Here is a 16,874-nt window from a genome sequence, read left to right on the forward strand (position 1 = left end):
TGTACATAATTTGGCATCGAATTCACTATTCTATTTCAAATTTCCTGGCTCAAAATGCAATTAGTTAAGATATTCAATAGTTTGTCCTATCCTACTGACATTAATATCTAATCCCTGTACATTTCAGAGTATTTAAGAACAAGTGCAGTTTACAAGCTGCGGCTTCTACTCATCACTAATCACAAAATCCCTTTAGTGAATAATTATGTGGTATTTTGAAAGAAAGCAAAATTTCTGAAGGGAGCAAACAGCACAGACAAATTATGAAAGTGGACCAATACCCTTTAACCACCACACCTGGAGTGATTGAGTGGCCAAATGGAACGAGGAGTTTACCAGGTAACAGTGATCCCTGCTCTCATGTACGCCTCAGTGTTACAGGTTGTGAGAGACCAGGAGAGGTAGAAATTGAGATGGAGAGTTCCTGGGAAAAGAATCGATGCACATAATGGGTATAAAGCAAAGAAAGGCCTGTACTAATGATCACGATAGAAACTTGAAAACTGCCATTGCAGTTGATCTAATTACATTTGATTACATAAATTAACCAAAACAATATTGAAGATTGTGGTTCAATGGTGGCTAAATGTTGATGGGGAACAGATTAACCACAAACCAATTATTTATTTTTATTTAGTTATGGGAATGCTTTTAACACAACTACCACTTATTGTCCCTTATAATGAGATAGTGAACCATTTTTTGAATAATAGCAATCCATAAGGAGAATATTCTCACTGCTGTTAGACAGGGAACTCAGTGATTTTACCTCCTGTGATAATGAAGAATTATCATATATTTCCAGGATGACATTTGACATGGAGGGAACTTGTGCCTGCTGCCCATCATATAAGCTAGCGGAAGTTGCAGATTTCAGGAGAACTGTTGAAGATGCCTTGGCAAACTGTGCAAACGTACCTGATCAGGTACATACTGCAACCAAACTAATGGCTGTGGAAATGGATGTTTAATTTTGAGTAAGGGAAAAGAGCTGGATGTGGAGAAAATACATATTGTATGACTACACCGCTATCATAACCTACAAGAAACCAAACATAAATCCCCATGGATCAAATGGAAACAGTATTAACAGAGAGAGATCCTTGGAAATAAAACAATGACACAGTGAAGGGATTTTAAAATTCACAACATGATCCTGTATATTCACATTCATCTATAATATGTAACTAATTGTCATACATCTGTAATATTGCACGAAAATAGTTTCCTAATATTGTATGAACCACAATAGACATTTCAGACCAAAAGTAGACACAAATGTATAATAGTTGCTGTTGCCATCTCCAAAAAGGTAAAACAAAAGACCTGTGGCTTGTATGGAAGTACCTATTTTTCAAATATATGTTGATAGAGTTTCTAACAGTTTAAAATCCAGTCTTTTCCCACGTAATAGATAAAAATATTGGGGGGAAAAACACATGCAAAATCAATATCATTCTAGTTATATTGTCCCTCTTGCTCAATGTTAACAAAATAGCAAATCAATTCTAGTACAAAATATGTAAAGGAGAAGAATCAGGGTCCAAGATTCTTCCTGTTTATCTAATAGCAGTGCTTTCACTACAGTGAATTTGTAGTGTCATAACCAAATTCCTAAAAATAAATTATATCCAGTTGGCCCCATATTTACACCGAAATTGAAACTGTTAGAGATGATTTTTAAAATCTTACCATTTGACCTCTGATGATGCATCGCACAGCATTGCAGTGAAAATAACAGGAAGGTTCCTTTCAGGAGAAATATTTCAACCAATCAAATTTCTAATTCCTTAGGAAAGCTTTGGCATTTACAGGAAACACAGTCTAATTAATTATATCAGATTAGCAGTGATCTTCAAACTGCTGGATATTACAATTAAAAAGCATCTTGCCCCATGGAAATTATAAGTATGCTTCAGATAAATGCTAAAACAAATGTTTCACTAACAGCACTTCACTGTGATTAGTTTTTAAACAGTATTGAAGTGCAAGCTCCAGCAGTGAGGAATTATTTCTACAAACAGTATTTCAAGTCTCCACAAGGGTTGCATCCTTTGCCGAGCATTGATTCAGGCTAACTCCGAATCTGTAATGTACATTAAAGAAGAACTGTCACCATGACAACCTACCTCGCAAGATACTAAGGAATGTTTGTTTATAATAAATGATGCAACAGGAACTTTGACTACATGATGACAACACATTGCCGTTTTACCTGGTTCACTAAATCTATATAGAATTTAAATAATTTATTTAAATCACAAATTTAAACTTGTTTCCAAGCAACTGTACTGTTACCCAGGAATCATTCATTAAGTCACCAAATCTGCAAATGATCGTTTAAATAGACTATGACTTGAATTGAAATTGCCAACATGACCCCAAAAGAACATTACCACCTCTTTTGCCAGATGTTAGTATTGTAAAATAAACAATGCATTCCAGGAAGTTGCCGTCAACATTAGCACGCACAGGGATAAATCGTATATGAAGATTAAACCCAATCACAATAAATTCCTAGTGATTTCGTTATTCCATTGTATGTTCTCATCCAGACCTTTCTGCATGAGATTGGTAATTAGTATTATATTAGAGTAGTTTTATATTGTGGATTTGATGGAAGAAGCCTCCATTCCCTCCTCTTCTCAAGACAGAGACTAAATGGGAGACGTAGAAACAAGGAACTGGTTTACAAAAGAAGACACAAAGTGCTGGAGTAACACAGCAGGTCAGGCAGTATCTCTGGAGAACATGGATAGGTGGCATTTATTTGAATGCAATTCAATCAGTAACCCCAAAATTCAACTAAGCAGGTTGAAACAGCAAAGGGAAATGGCCACTAAAATAATCCAGTTATAGGCCTGAATATCTCTGCTCTGGACCTTCAATTAGATCACAGCTATTCAACATCTTAACTCCATTTACCTTTCTTTTTTTTTAGATTTAGATTTTAGAACCTGCTTTGTTTCAGCAATCCTTGTTTAATGTAAACCACTAATCCTAATTTTGAAATTTTCAGTTAGGCTCATTTCAACAGCATATGTAAATAGTGAGATTGTGAGAGAGAGGAGGATAGTATGGAGAACAGTAAAGCATAGGAACAGGTCATTCAATCCACAATATCTGTGCCAAATATGATGCCAAGACAACCCCTAGCTGCTCACACTATAATCCATTTGCCTCCATTCCTTGCATATCCATATGCCTAACCTAAAGTCTCTTCATTGCCACTATTGTATCTGCCTCAACCACCACCCCCAGCAGCGCTGTTGCAGGCTCTCACACCATCTGTGTAAAAAAAAACACCCCACACATCTCATTTAAATTTTGCCCCTCTCACCTTAAAGCTATGCCCTTTAGTATATGATTTTCCCACCTTGGGAAAAGGGTTCTTACTGCATACCCTATCCATGCCTCTCATAATTCTATATACTTCTATGATATGATATGATACGATAGAACTTTATTTATCCCAGGAGGGAAATTGAAGTTTTATTACGTCTCCCTGCAAACTCCAGCATTCCAAATAAAACAATCCAAGTCTGTTCAATTTATCTCGGTAGCTAATACCCTCTAATTCAGGCATCATTGTGGTAAACCTCCTCTGCACTCTTTCCAAAGTCTCCACATACTTCTTGTATTGGGGCGACAAGAACTGCATGCGATACTTCAAATGTAGCCCAAACAAAGCCCTATAAAGATGTATCATGACTTCCTGACTTTTATATTCAATGCCCCAACATGTGCAGGCAAGCATATCATGTGGTTTTATTACCAATCTGGCTAGTTGTGGTATCACATTCAGGGAGTCATGGACTCGGACCACAAGATCCCTCTGTCACAGTCAGCCTTTTTGCATCCTGACCAAAGTTTACTTTCAAAACAATGGAAAACCTTGATGGACCTCAGATGGAGTGTGTTGCCAGTGAGAAAATACAAAGGCACAAATTACTGATTCGTACAAAAAACAAATAACATGGAAAGGTACAGAAAGAGGCAGGCAGCTTGGCATTTATGAAATATTCAAATTTAGAAAAGCAGTATTGAATGAAAATGAACATTTCCTTAAGAAAAGTGTGAATTCAAAGCAACACAGTAAAATTAACTGAGATCCAGACTGGCTTCTATGGCAACAATGAAAAGGTATTTGTTCCAAAAAAAAATCTGTGGCTGCTGGAAATTGTGAAACAAAATCAGAAAATGCTTGAAATGCTCAGAAAGCCAATGGAAAGAAAACAAGAGGTAACATGACATTTCATCAGCACTAGGAGAAATTAGAGGTCAAAGCAGGCTCGATGATACAGAGAGAGTACTGCAGTTCCAGAGTAAATAAGGACCCTGAAAGGCATTGAAACTCCAGGAGCTGACAATCTGCATCCAAAACATTTTGAAGAAGCAGGCTATAGTGATGGTGGATTCACTGGTGGGCTTCCAAGAATACCGAACAGTACAACACAGGAATAGACCCTTTGGCCCACAATGTCCATACTGATCATGAAACTAAGTTACAATCGTCTCTGTCTGCACATGTCCTTGACACTCATTCTCTGCATGTCCATGTGCATATTTAAAAGCCTTCTAAATGTCCAAATCTTCAAATTTTCCAAAAAATTTAAATCACTTTCCATAGATGGAATGGAACAAATATAACCCCAATATTCCCAGAGTGAGAAAGCGAATAGGGAACTATGAACCAGTTAGCCTGACATCAGTAGTAAGAAAAATGGTGGAACCTGGTTTAAAAGAAGTTGCAACGGGCTAATTGGAAAATAATTCAGTAAAAGCATGCTTATCTATCATTTCACTAACATACCCCAGTAACTGGGCACTTCAAAGAGAATGCTGGGGCCAGAATAGAGGTTATGACAGGACTGGCACACTGAAGGAATGCATACTTATCATAGAGAAAGTGCAGGAAAGGTTCACCAGATTGATTCATGTAATAGTGGATTTACCTTGCAAGGGGAGGTTAAACAAACTAGGCCTATACTTTCACCTCATTAGAAATAGCAGAAATGGGCTATCCACTTTTTGAGGCTCGCTGCTATTCAATAAGACCGTGCCGGGTCTAATCATGGACTCAACGTCATTTCCCCCGCTCCTTTCTCATACCCATTAACGCTTCATACTTCAAATGCTGGTTAATGTATATATTCAGTCACGCCATCTTCACAGCTCCATGCTGCAGAAAATTCCAAGGAGCCCTGACCCTCAAAAGTAATTTCTCCTCATCTACTTTATTTGAAATTCTTTATTCTGTAAATAAGGTTCATTCACCCAGTCAATCCCTTTCAGAATTTTTCTATGATTCAATACAATCACCTTTCATTCTAACTGCCTTTGAGCGGGGGTTCAATCTTGTCTCATGTATTAACCTACTGACCTTTCTTGCACTATGTCCAAGATACAAAGACCAAAAGTGCATTCATTACTTTCATCTACTTGATCTACTTGAGATGTGTTCATACCAACATTCTGTGAAATTGCATCAAACGTTCCCTTCTTTTTCACTCCATACCTTTTACAATAAAGTCCAATATTCCATCAGACTTCCTAAATACTTGCTGCAACTGTATGAAAACTTTCTGGTTCCTTTCATGCATTAGAACCGCAATTTCCTTGTAATGATAAATATTTTGTTATTTCATTTCACTTAAGTAATAATTTGTTTTTAACATTCTTCCTTCCAAAGTGGATAGCCTCATATTTTCCCATATAACATTAAGCCTGCCACTTTGTGCCCATTCACTTATCTATATCCATTTACGGGTTGATGTCCTTCTCATTACTTACAAACCCATGTGCTTTGTAGCATCGGCCCAATTTAGCTGCAGTACACTCAGCCCCTTCAATATCTTTAACATAGATTGTAACTAATTGAGGCATCAGCACCAATCCCCGTGGCACTCCACTAGTTATAGATTGCCCATCCACAACTTATCTATTCATCCCAACCCAGTTTTATGTTAGTTAGCCAATTCCCTTATCTGTCAATTTGTGCGGTTTTATCTTGCACAACAACTTACTTATTCCATATTTGATAAAATGCTTTCTGGAAATCCAAAATCCCTACACCTCTGGATTCTGAGGATGTCACTGGTTCCCCTTCATTCATCCTATTTATTGCATCCTCAATGAACTTTGGGAAATTTGCCAAACACAATTTCCCTTTCATTAAAACCACTTTATTATAATATAGCGATGGCCGTTAGTTGTAGAGAACCCCACTGGGGGAAACATCCACCAATGTCCATCCTTTTAATTCCTTTCGGAGGGGAATGTTCCTACTTCATGAATCAAAATTTTACTATTTTTTAAATCTAACACTTCCTTAACAATGGATGCTCATATTTTCTCAAAGCTAGATGTTTGGCTAACTGACCTATAGTTTTCTGCTTTCTGTTTCTTTCATTACTTTGAATAATGTCCTCCATTTGCAGCTTTCCAAGCCTTTGTAACCTCTCCAAATTTCTAGCAATTTGGCAGATTACAATCAATATATCCACTTCAGCTACTTTGTTTTAAAACAGGTCACCAGGTCCAGAGGAATTGGTGGTCTTTAGCCTTCAGATTCTCGAATAATTAATTTCAATTATAAAATTCGTTAAGTTTCTCCCTTTCTATAGTCCATGATTATCTATTGTTATTGGCAATTTTTTAGTGTATTCTACCTTGCAGACCAAATGAAAATAATTAAAATCTTTGCCATTTTTCTATTTCCAAATAGTAATTTCAATCTCATCGTCCAAGGGAGCAGCATTTACTTTAGCTACTCTTCCTTTTTGTGCATCTATGTACAAAATCATTATCCTGGAGGGATAGGCCCATGGATTGCCTATGGATAACAAGAAAGGCACATGTAACTAAAGTCCACTAAACCTAATACATACCCCAAATAATCAAAACATTCTTGGGGCATTCTGAAAGTATTAACATGCATTAATAAACACATTGAAGTGTTTATATAACTAAGAAATGATATTGGCTAATAAATACTTCCAATTAATCTATTGGTATTTACAAGCAACTATTCGTTTTGAAGTGCAAAGTCCACCTGTGCAAAGGAAAATTGCTCTCCATCAGCAGGGAGCCACTTGGTACAAGAAGTCTGAAACCTAATCACAATTTTTATGCAGAAATCGATTGGTTCCTCAACATATATGTGGAGGCAGGTATAATTAAAGTTTAAAAGACATTTAGACAAGTACGTGGATAGGAAATGTTTCAAGGGATTTGGTCCAAAATAGGCAAATGAGACAAGCTCAGATAGACAACTTAGTCGGCATGGATGAGTTGGGCCATAAGGCCTGTTTCCATGCTGTACAACTCTATACGTGTAAAAAACTGAGATAGGCTCCGTTTTTTTTACAAAAACATAATATCAAGAACAATTTTCCAGCTATTTCTATGCACATTACAGATAATCTAGTTAAGACTAATTCAATAATCATATCCTAGTGAGATTTCTGGGCCTGCCATGTTAATACGAGCTTTCCGAGACAGTGACAAATGTTGAACAGCATGTTGGCACAGCCGTTCATCGGCCTATGAGGCCTAAATCTAGGCCTCATAGTTCCAGAGACCTAGATTTAATCCTAACATTGGTTCTATTGGTGATAAATTTGCACATTCTTCCTGCAATTGTAAATGTTTCTATATTTACTATATGGATTTATTGTCAAAAATCAGATTTTCTTTTTATACCACCGAAGAAATTAAACCTTAATGAACTGCTGCTGTATTATTAGTATAAATTATTCAAATGCAGTTTCAGTTCCCTCAGTCATTTGATTTTCTGAAATAAAATTCTGTTTCGTTACCCCTTGGGTGAAAGAGGCCATTTCACTATTTATGCACTGACTTTGTTCTCTCTTCCCCCAAAGACACTGGCTGCTTGCTGGGCAGAACTGCATGAATGCATCAGCCAAAAAGGTAGTCTCGAATTCTGAAGATCTACGGACTATTGACCAAATGCTCCTCGTTGGTGCATATCTTCCTGTTTCTCTACTCTCTACTTAGGTATAATGTTTGGCTTTTCATCTTTTTCCAGAAATAATAAAGTTAACCATAGACTGCAGTCCAAGTGAAATCAGTTTATTATCAAGTCAAGATCTTTCCATCGGTATGGCTCACTCAGCAACTATCTTTAATATGTGCCCACTGCACTATCAATGTGGCGGCGCCTAACGGCAGCGGCTGACTAGCAGTCTGTCCGTCTTTTTTTTGTTGTGTGTCGGTGTTGGGATGGTTTTTATATATATTTTTTTGGTTGTGTATGTGTGGGAGGGGGTGGTGGTGTGGGTGGGTGGGGGTGGGTGTGGGGGGGGGTGGGGGGGGGGGGGAACTTTTCTCTTCCTCACGGCGCGGGGTGCGGCTCGGCTGCGGGGCCTAACATCGCCCGCTGCGGCTTGGCCGCTGGACTTTACATCCCGGTGCGGCTTGGCCGCTGGACTTTACATCCCGGTGCGGCTTGGCCGCTGGACTTTACATCCCGGTGCGGCTTGGCCGCTGGACTTAACAGTGCCCGGTGCAGCTCGGCTGCGGGGCTTAACATCGCCCGGTGCAGCTCGGCTGCGGGGCTTAACATCGCCCGGTGCAGCTCGACTGCGGGACTTAACATCGCCCGGTGCAGCTCGACTGCGGGGTTTTTCATCGCTGGTGCGGCTCGACTGCGGACTTGACATCGCCCGGTGCGGCTCGACCACGGGACTTAGCTGCGCAAGGCTTGGTCGCGGGCCTTTCATCGCCCGGTTCGGCCGCGGGGACTGTGCGGGTCGGTCGGGGACGAGCTGTCTGTCCATGGGCGTGGGGAAGAGAGTGGAAGTTTTGTTGCCTCCATCACAGTGAGGGGGTGTTTGGAGTCACTGTGATGGACGTTTGTGTTGGGGTTATGTGTCTTGTGTTCTTTTTTTTTCTATGACTGCTATGTAGTTTCGTTCGGTACTTCGGTACCGAACGACAAATAAAGCTCTGTTATACCTGTTATACCTGTTATAATAATAATAATAATAATAATAATAATAATAATAATAATAATAAGCATTTATTTTATATAGCGCCTTATCGGGTGCTCAAAGCGCTTTACAAAAACAATCAACATAAAAACAAACAGACAAACTATCCTAACGGAAAAGCGGCGAATAAACAACGCACAAAACAGATGTGGTTAAATATTGTTTTCGGTAGAACAAGCCAATATATACCAACCTTTATTGCAGTAAAACGATGTGGCAATGTGTCCACAAGCATTTTGAAATGATGACATAATTGCATATTACCAAATTTAATTGAATCGTCCACAGGGGATTAAGAATCAGAAAGTAATTCTCAATGAAGTTTTCTCTTATATAGCACCTCCATCATTAAATTAAATGATATTGCAAATCAGTAAATACATTATTCCAATTATATATATTTTAAATTAAGAAACAGATTTATCTTCCAATTCAAGCCAGCAGTTAAGATCTAATGTAGTTAGGTTTTATTCATGCAAGAATTGTCGTGCTTGAATTTTTAATTTAGCAACTTAATTGATTGGACAGGGTTCACAATGAACCATTCAACAAGGTTAACAGAGACAAATCAAATTTAGAAATCTAGATTGTATTTTTAAAACTTTAAGCCTGTGGGAAATGGAAAGACTTAGAAGGATTGAGCATTCCAGTTATGAAGTCCAAAATGCAAAGTTAAACAGGAAACGGCGCTACGTCAGGGATTAAAGAAAGAAGAAAAGCACAAGAGGCACACAAAACTACAGATGCTGGAATCTAGAGCAAAACACAGAGTGCTGGAGGAAATCAACGGGTCAAGCAGCATTTCTGGAGGCAAAGGTCAGATGGTATTTTAGGTCGTGGCCCTTCAGACTCTGCTTCAAAATGCTGTCTGTCCATTCCGTCCACACAAGTTGCCTTACCAGCTGAATTCCTCCAGCACTTTATGAGCATAAGAGGGACTAATGGCAATGAAGTAGTCACAGCAACAAATAACATAAAAATGTCTTGCCATCTCCAACACATTAGATTTTTAGTCTGGTTAAAAACTCCTCCAGTATCCAAAGAAAGCTCAAGGGAAATTTGTTTTGCCAGATAAATAATTTTTCCATAGAAATAATGGGCAGACGTCACTACCATTATCTCAAATTATATGACAGGAATCTAAAAAATAGATTTAAAAATAGAATATAAATTGACATATGTTTCTTATAACAAATATCCAGAATTTTCCATTTACATAAATGAAACAATAAAAAATTGTGTTTGATCTAGAAACTTAGTATTGTCAAAGAGTTTATCTGAGAGGTAATATTTCTAATATTCAGACAGTAATTCTCCTGTTACACTTGTGCAGTAGCCAGAATTTAGTGGGCTTTAATGTAGTCTAACAAGAATTGATTTGTCTGTAATTTTAACCTCGCAAGCTAGTTATGGTACGTGGCGTGCTTGTAAAGGAACACAAAAGGTCAAAGGCACATTGCAAAGTTGTTCAGCGTTGATTTGATTGCCCTGTACAGTGCAGGCAAGGAAGTCTATTTTCTGATTTTTATCTAGATTGAGTTTGCTGATTTTGGCTGATTGGATGGTGGCATCCAATAAATAGCCTCACTTCACTTCACCTATCAAATGAAAAGCTAAGACGATATGGATTTCCAATAAACCCTGCCAGAAATGCGCACAAATGGCATGAGCCGGATTAGTCCCCTACAAGCAATAGATTACATTTTTGTCCATTTCTATGTGATGTGGTAGGAACAGCTGATGTGTCTGTGCAAAGTTTGGAAATTCCCTCATGTACTCTGTTTTCCTCACACATCCCAAAGATGTTATAGATTAGTTTGCTATTACAAATGAGTGAAAATCAATGGCATGTGGCAGAGAATGGGTTAGAGGAAATAAATAGGATTAACAGGATTGTTCTGAGAACCAGAAGAGTAGGTTGGCTGAATGGGCTTTTTCTACATTATAAGAAAGTATGAATAATCATGGTTTACAAAAACAAGTTGTTTACAACTGAAATGAACAAATCTTATTCTCTATGTATTTTGTCTTTGTGGAAGTCAGTAAGGAATCTTATTTCTACAAATAGGATAGTTCTAATTGATTATATTTAATCAACTAATTAAGATCCCCACTTACAGATCAACAAAAGATTAAAGTAATTCACACTTGACATTCTGCCAAGTCTTGATGGGAGGTACACTAACTTAATCTGATTAATCAGATTATATGTAATAATATCCTGTCGGTGTATCTGACGAAGGTTCTCGACCTGAAATGTCACCCATTCTTTCTCTCCAGAGATGCTGCCTGTCCTGCTGAGTTACTCCAGCTTTTTGTGTCTTCCCCCTGTTGGTGTTCTTTGAGAGTAAATGAGAACCGAAAAGCTAATAAGAATCTCAAAGCAGTAAGATTAGAATTAGATTAATTCACACATTGTAAATAAATGGCCTTGTTATTGTGCCTCAGATGGATAAATGATCCATTTTCATGAAATCGCTTCCACTGGTTCCTCTTGAGCAACACCGCAGGAGTTCTGCTAGAAATATATTTATAGGCAATGGTTAAACAAAAGTAAATTGCCATCCACGCTTTGTACATTGGTTATGTCACAATTTTTTTGTCATTTTTTAACCAATTTTCAATAATAAGTCTCATCCTGTGTTAACATTTGCTTGTCAAAGAACAACCGATCTGCTCCATAAATTCGCTAGCACTGTTGCAGTTCAGTCATCCCCTATATTTAGTATTGTAACAAATGACATTAAATTCACATAAGACTGATAACAATTACAAAAGTGGAGAGAGAAATGAACTATGCATGCTTATATGAATTTTGAATTTAAGAATATTGTGAGAAATCAGGTGTTGTGGACGACCTGTAATTGTATACAATTACAATCAGACTCTACCTTAAAGAACAATACCAACCCTACTCAAATTTATACATAACAAAAAAACTTCATGTGAGCACAATTCTTGCTGCAATATCTTTTAGAAGTATGGTCGCAGTTATTGGAGGCGCATCGTAACTGTCCCAGGATTATATTCCAAGAGCTCCTCTGGCCTTTATCCATGGCTCAACTGTTTTCCATTTCTTCATTAACAATCTTCTCTCCCTGAGAAGGTCAGATGTAAAAACATCTGCAGTTCAATCTCCTCAGATAACAATAAATGTTTTGCCAGCATAATATTGCCATTAATGAATAATTGGCATATATTAAAAAACTTAAGACTGCTGAAAGTTGGCAAAGACGTGTAAAAAGCAGGGGATAGAGCAATTCCTAGAATCAGGGTCATACAACACTGAAATAGTTACAAAGAGCTGGAGTAACTCAGCTGGAGAAAAAGAATGGGTGACGTTTCAGGGCGACTTGAAATGTCACCCATCCTTTTTCTCCAGAGGTGCTGCCTGACTCGATGAGTTACTCCAGCACTTTGTGTCTATCTTTGGTATAAACCAGCATTTGCAGTTCTTTCTTTCTACTTTCTAACACAGAAATAGTGTTTGATATTCATGACAGCCATTAGATATCCAGTTACTAAACCAACATTTGTTCAATAGCTTTCTATACACTGGAAATTCAAATGCTTATCAAGATACGTCATGAAAGTATCCTTAGAGCTAAAGTTTCAACCAACACTGAGATCCATAATTCAAATGTGCACACTACAAGTCGTTGGCATCAGATTTAAATGTAACGGTGATTACAAGCTTGTTCTGTGAAACACATGATATTGCACTGTCAAGATAACAACTTCGACTTGACAGATTAAAAAATGTAGACAAATAAATGCAAACCATGCAGCAAAAAGCTCAGCTATGAAATTGCCAAATACGGTAATTGTAATGAGCTCATGAGTAAGTGTAAATTACCCTCTCAAGAACGTGAGCTATCTAAATTTAGTAATATAATGTCCTCTTTCATCTTTATTTTTAATCTGTCAACTGCTAGCACAGAACCCACAGGACCATCAGTTATGAAACTTTATCAGAAATTCAGATATCGGTGCACAAGTACATTTCTGAAAGGTTTCTCTTTGCTGGCTAAAGGATTCATTCCGTAATTGTTACAGTTGAAAAAGATGTAATGCTGGGATTAAAATGTCCACTGCACAAAATATGGGCTGTGATTCATAACAGAAGCAATCACTTACAATTTTCTATAATTTTTTACACACCAAATTCTTCCTGGGTTTCCTGATCCAGGACATTGATGAAAACCTTATCTACCAACACTCATAGGTAGCCCAGTGTCGTGCAAGGAAACGAATGTCACCGACTGCTCGAAAACAGAATCTGCATTCTACTTCACTTGTTATCCATGATTCACCATTCTTGGTGGAATCAAAAGCAGAAAACTTAACAACTATCTGAAGTGGTTGGGTCTGAAGAAGGATCCCAACCGGAAACGTCGACTATCCATTCCCTCCTCAGATGCTGCCTGACCTACTGAATTACTGCAGCACTGTTTTGCATAACCATCAACCGAGTTAAAAGCCGGGACCTACAACAAGGTAACGATATATTCACATGTTACTGTATCCTTGACAACTCAGTGTTACACTCTCATTCCTTAAAATAATCAGAAAAGTACACTGCACAGGATCCCTTGGATCAAAGGCATTGCATTCCTAGCATACAACTCTTATTTTACGCTCTTCCTGAGTTCAGATGAATGATCATCAACCTGATATGTTAACCAGGTCTCCTTTTACACAGATGGTGTCTGACCCACTAAGCATTTCCGGCATCTGCAGAATTCTGGTTTGAGACTCCTCCAAATTTCCTCTTGCTCTCGTTCTCCAAACTTGTCCTTTCTCCAGAACTAGCCGTTTAAATGGATTTGGTGGCTCCCCACAACTATGTCATCCTGTGGGGATTATTCATGCACCAAACCTCAAATATGAGTGCTGATGTGCTACTAGATTATATTACAAATACTTGCAACTTAACATGAAAAATGGCTACCTAAATTTAATATTTTTCCAATAACCTGCACTTTATTAAGTAAAACTACACACATGTTGTTAAAATAGATGTCTAACATCAATAATTATCTCCAAATAGACAATAGGGGCAGGAGTAGGCCATTCGGCCCTTCAAGCCAGCACCATCATTCAATGTGATCATGGCTGATCATTCACAATCAGTACCCCGTTCCTGCCTTCTCCCCATACCCCCTGACTCCACTATCTTTAAGAGCTCTATCTAGCTCTCTCTTAAAAGCATCCAGAGAATTGGCCTCCACTGCCTTCTGAGGCAGAGAATTCCACAGATTTACACCTCTCTGACTGAAAAGATTTTTCCTCATCTCCGTTCTAAATGGCCTACCCCTTATTCTTAAACTGTGGCCCCTGGTTCTGGACTCCCCCAACATTGGGAACACGTTTCCTGCCTCTAATGTGTCCAATCCCTTAATAATCTTATATGTTTCAATAGGATCCCCTCTCATCTTTCTAGATTCCAGCATATACAAGCCTAGTCGCTCCAGTCTTTCAACATACGACAGTCCCGCCATTCCAGGAATTAACCTAGTGAACCTACGCTGCACACCCTCAATAGCAAGAATATCCTTCCTCTTTGCTCCTATACTCAACTAAATAGCTGTAGAAACAAATACAAATGGCAACACCTCTTATGTTTCAATATGAACATAAAAAAGGCAACATTGTGCAAGCACAAGACACTTTCACGCTATTCACTAGTTTATCAAACTGATTATTGGTATTGGTTAATTAATGTCATGCGTACCAAGATACAATGAAAATCTGTCTTTTGTGTTTTTGGGCAAATCATACCATACATAATACAATCACACCATACATGAGTACAACAGGTAGTACATAAAGATAAAGAAAACAGAGTGAATAATTGTGTTACAGATATAGAGCAAGTACAGGGAAAAAGATGTAGAAAGGTTGCAAAAAGGTAAATTGGGAGATTGGGAATACATCCTTAGCATATAACAGAAAACATTCTTAGCATATAAGAGAATATAGCATATAAGACCATTCAAGAGTCTGATAACAGCAGGGAGAAAGCAGTTTCTGCCCATTCAAGTGGAGATAAGAGTGCTCATAAAATTTATCTGCTTAAATAAAACAATTTATCTCTGTATCTTCTGCAATATTCACCTCACACCTAATTCTACCAAAGACAAATTAATTGGACATTTAAAATCACAAGCTGATTGTAGATCTAATGTATGTAAATTCAAAGCTCTGTTTGTTTAGAGTTAATTACAATGCAGAACTTTTTCTCTTTTTTATTTAAAAAAATCATTTTTGCATTTGGAACAAGATTTCAAAATCAATTGGCCTTGATGCAGTAGGCAGTACCATAATAATAAGAAAAACAAACTTATCCATCTAAAATTTATAATTCTAATCTTATCTTCAAAATACTATTGATTCAGAGCTGTACAAAAAAACTTGTGCAATCGCAAGCCATGACTGGTTAGGATTAATTATTGCTAGATATTCATTTTTATTGCCAAGGACATTTCCTGTAAATATTTTGGCAGCTATCTGCACTAGACGTGACCAAAATGACAATTTTGCAGGAAAAATGGATAATTTTACCATCACACACCATTTTAGTAGATATGGCTTCTAACAATGCTAATCAAATTGAATGAACTGATTTATGAAACAAAACGCTCTTGAAATACAGGTCTAGTTATTTGCTTCTGATGGAGCTTTTAGTCCGACTATGCAGTCATAATGTTCTGCTCTTATTTCTGATCTCCATAAAGTTTTTTTTAATTTCTACCTTGTGTTTAAGTTTATGGAGGTTCTTAATTCTGCTACCAGTTTGAAAATATTGTCTTTGATGTCATCTTCTTGACCTATTCATCAAATTGTTACTTTATGAAATGATAGCATCTTTGGATTTCAAGTGGCACCAAGAGTAGATTTTCTCACATCATCTATAACTAAACCCAGAAGAAAAATATGGATGAATATTTTTAAAAATCAGATGGTGGAAATCTGAAAGAAGGAAAGAATGCTGGAACTGCTCAGCAGGTCAAGCAATTGTGGAGAAAGAAACAGAGTTACATTTCAGGTCAAAGACTTTCAATAGAAAAGGGAAAGAGATTGCTTTCTGTTTCCCTCCTGGTCTTCAATAAAATGTTGACCAAAACTTACTTCATTGGCCACATTTCTTTCCTTAGCAGATTTCTCTACCTCCATCTCATTTCACATGAATTTCAACTGAAATTCCACTCTTTATAATTAGAATCACCCAGGATCAGGTGTATAGTAAACCCTTGTTTTTACGAACCACTTCAAAACAGAATTCGATAACAGGGATGGACCTATTGAACTTCACTGCCAGGCCAGACTGCCGAGTTATCCCCGGGCCACACCGCTTCCCCGCCGGCTTCCAGGTCATGCTGTCAATGCCACTCCCGGCCTCGCCTGCTGATGCCACCTATGGCTGCATCCTCAACAGCATCTGCCAACGCCACCGCCGGCCCACGCAGCTTCCTCGGCCGTTCCTGCCAACGTCACCACTTGAATTGCCGTATTGAGACCTTGGAGCTTTGTAGCTTAGGGCAAGTAAGGCTTTGGTTTAAAGTTTCAGCTGAAAAAAAGCATCTCTGTCAGTGAGTTCTTGCTCAGCCTACATGCTTTTGGAGGCCGTATGGGCCGGCAGTGGTGTCGGCAGGTGTGGCCGAGATAGCAGCTAGGGGTGGCGTCAGTAGGCCTAACCGAGGAAGCGGCCAGGGGTGGCATTGGCAGGCCTAACCGAGGTAACAGCCAGGGGTGGCATTGGCAGGCCTAACCGAGGTAGCAGCCAGGGGTGGCATTGGCAGGCCTCACCGAGGTAGCAGCCAGGGGTGGCATTGGCAGGCCTAACCGAGGTAACAGCCA

At 38.3% G+C, this 16,874-nt stretch overlaps 1 protein-coding gene across 6 annotated transcripts in view; it reads right to left on the reverse strand.

Moving 5' to 3' along the window:
* dagla (diacylglycerol lipase, alpha) overlaps nt 1-16,874 on the reverse strand; it is a 167,450-nt gene that overhangs the window by 82,064 nt on the left and 68,512 nt on the right. The window contains exon 1 of one of the 6 annotated variants that reach the window (XM_078415437.1): nt 1,693-1,935. The exons of the other annotated variants lie outside the window; for them this stretch is intronic. The gene's annotated coding sequence lies outside the window, so the exon portion shown is untranslated. Of the gene's footprint in view, nt 1-1,692; nt 1,936-16,874 lie in introns of those variants that run through there. 6 annotated transcript variants of the gene reach the window in all.

Source organism: Rhinoraja longicauda, chromosome 18 (assembly GCF_053455715.1).
Source record: "Rhinoraja longicauda isolate Sanriku21f chromosome 18, sRhiLon1.1, whole genome shotgun sequence".
NCBI lineage: Eukaryota > Metazoa > Chordata > Chondrichthyes > Rajiformes > Arhynchobatidae > Rhinoraja > Rhinoraja longicauda.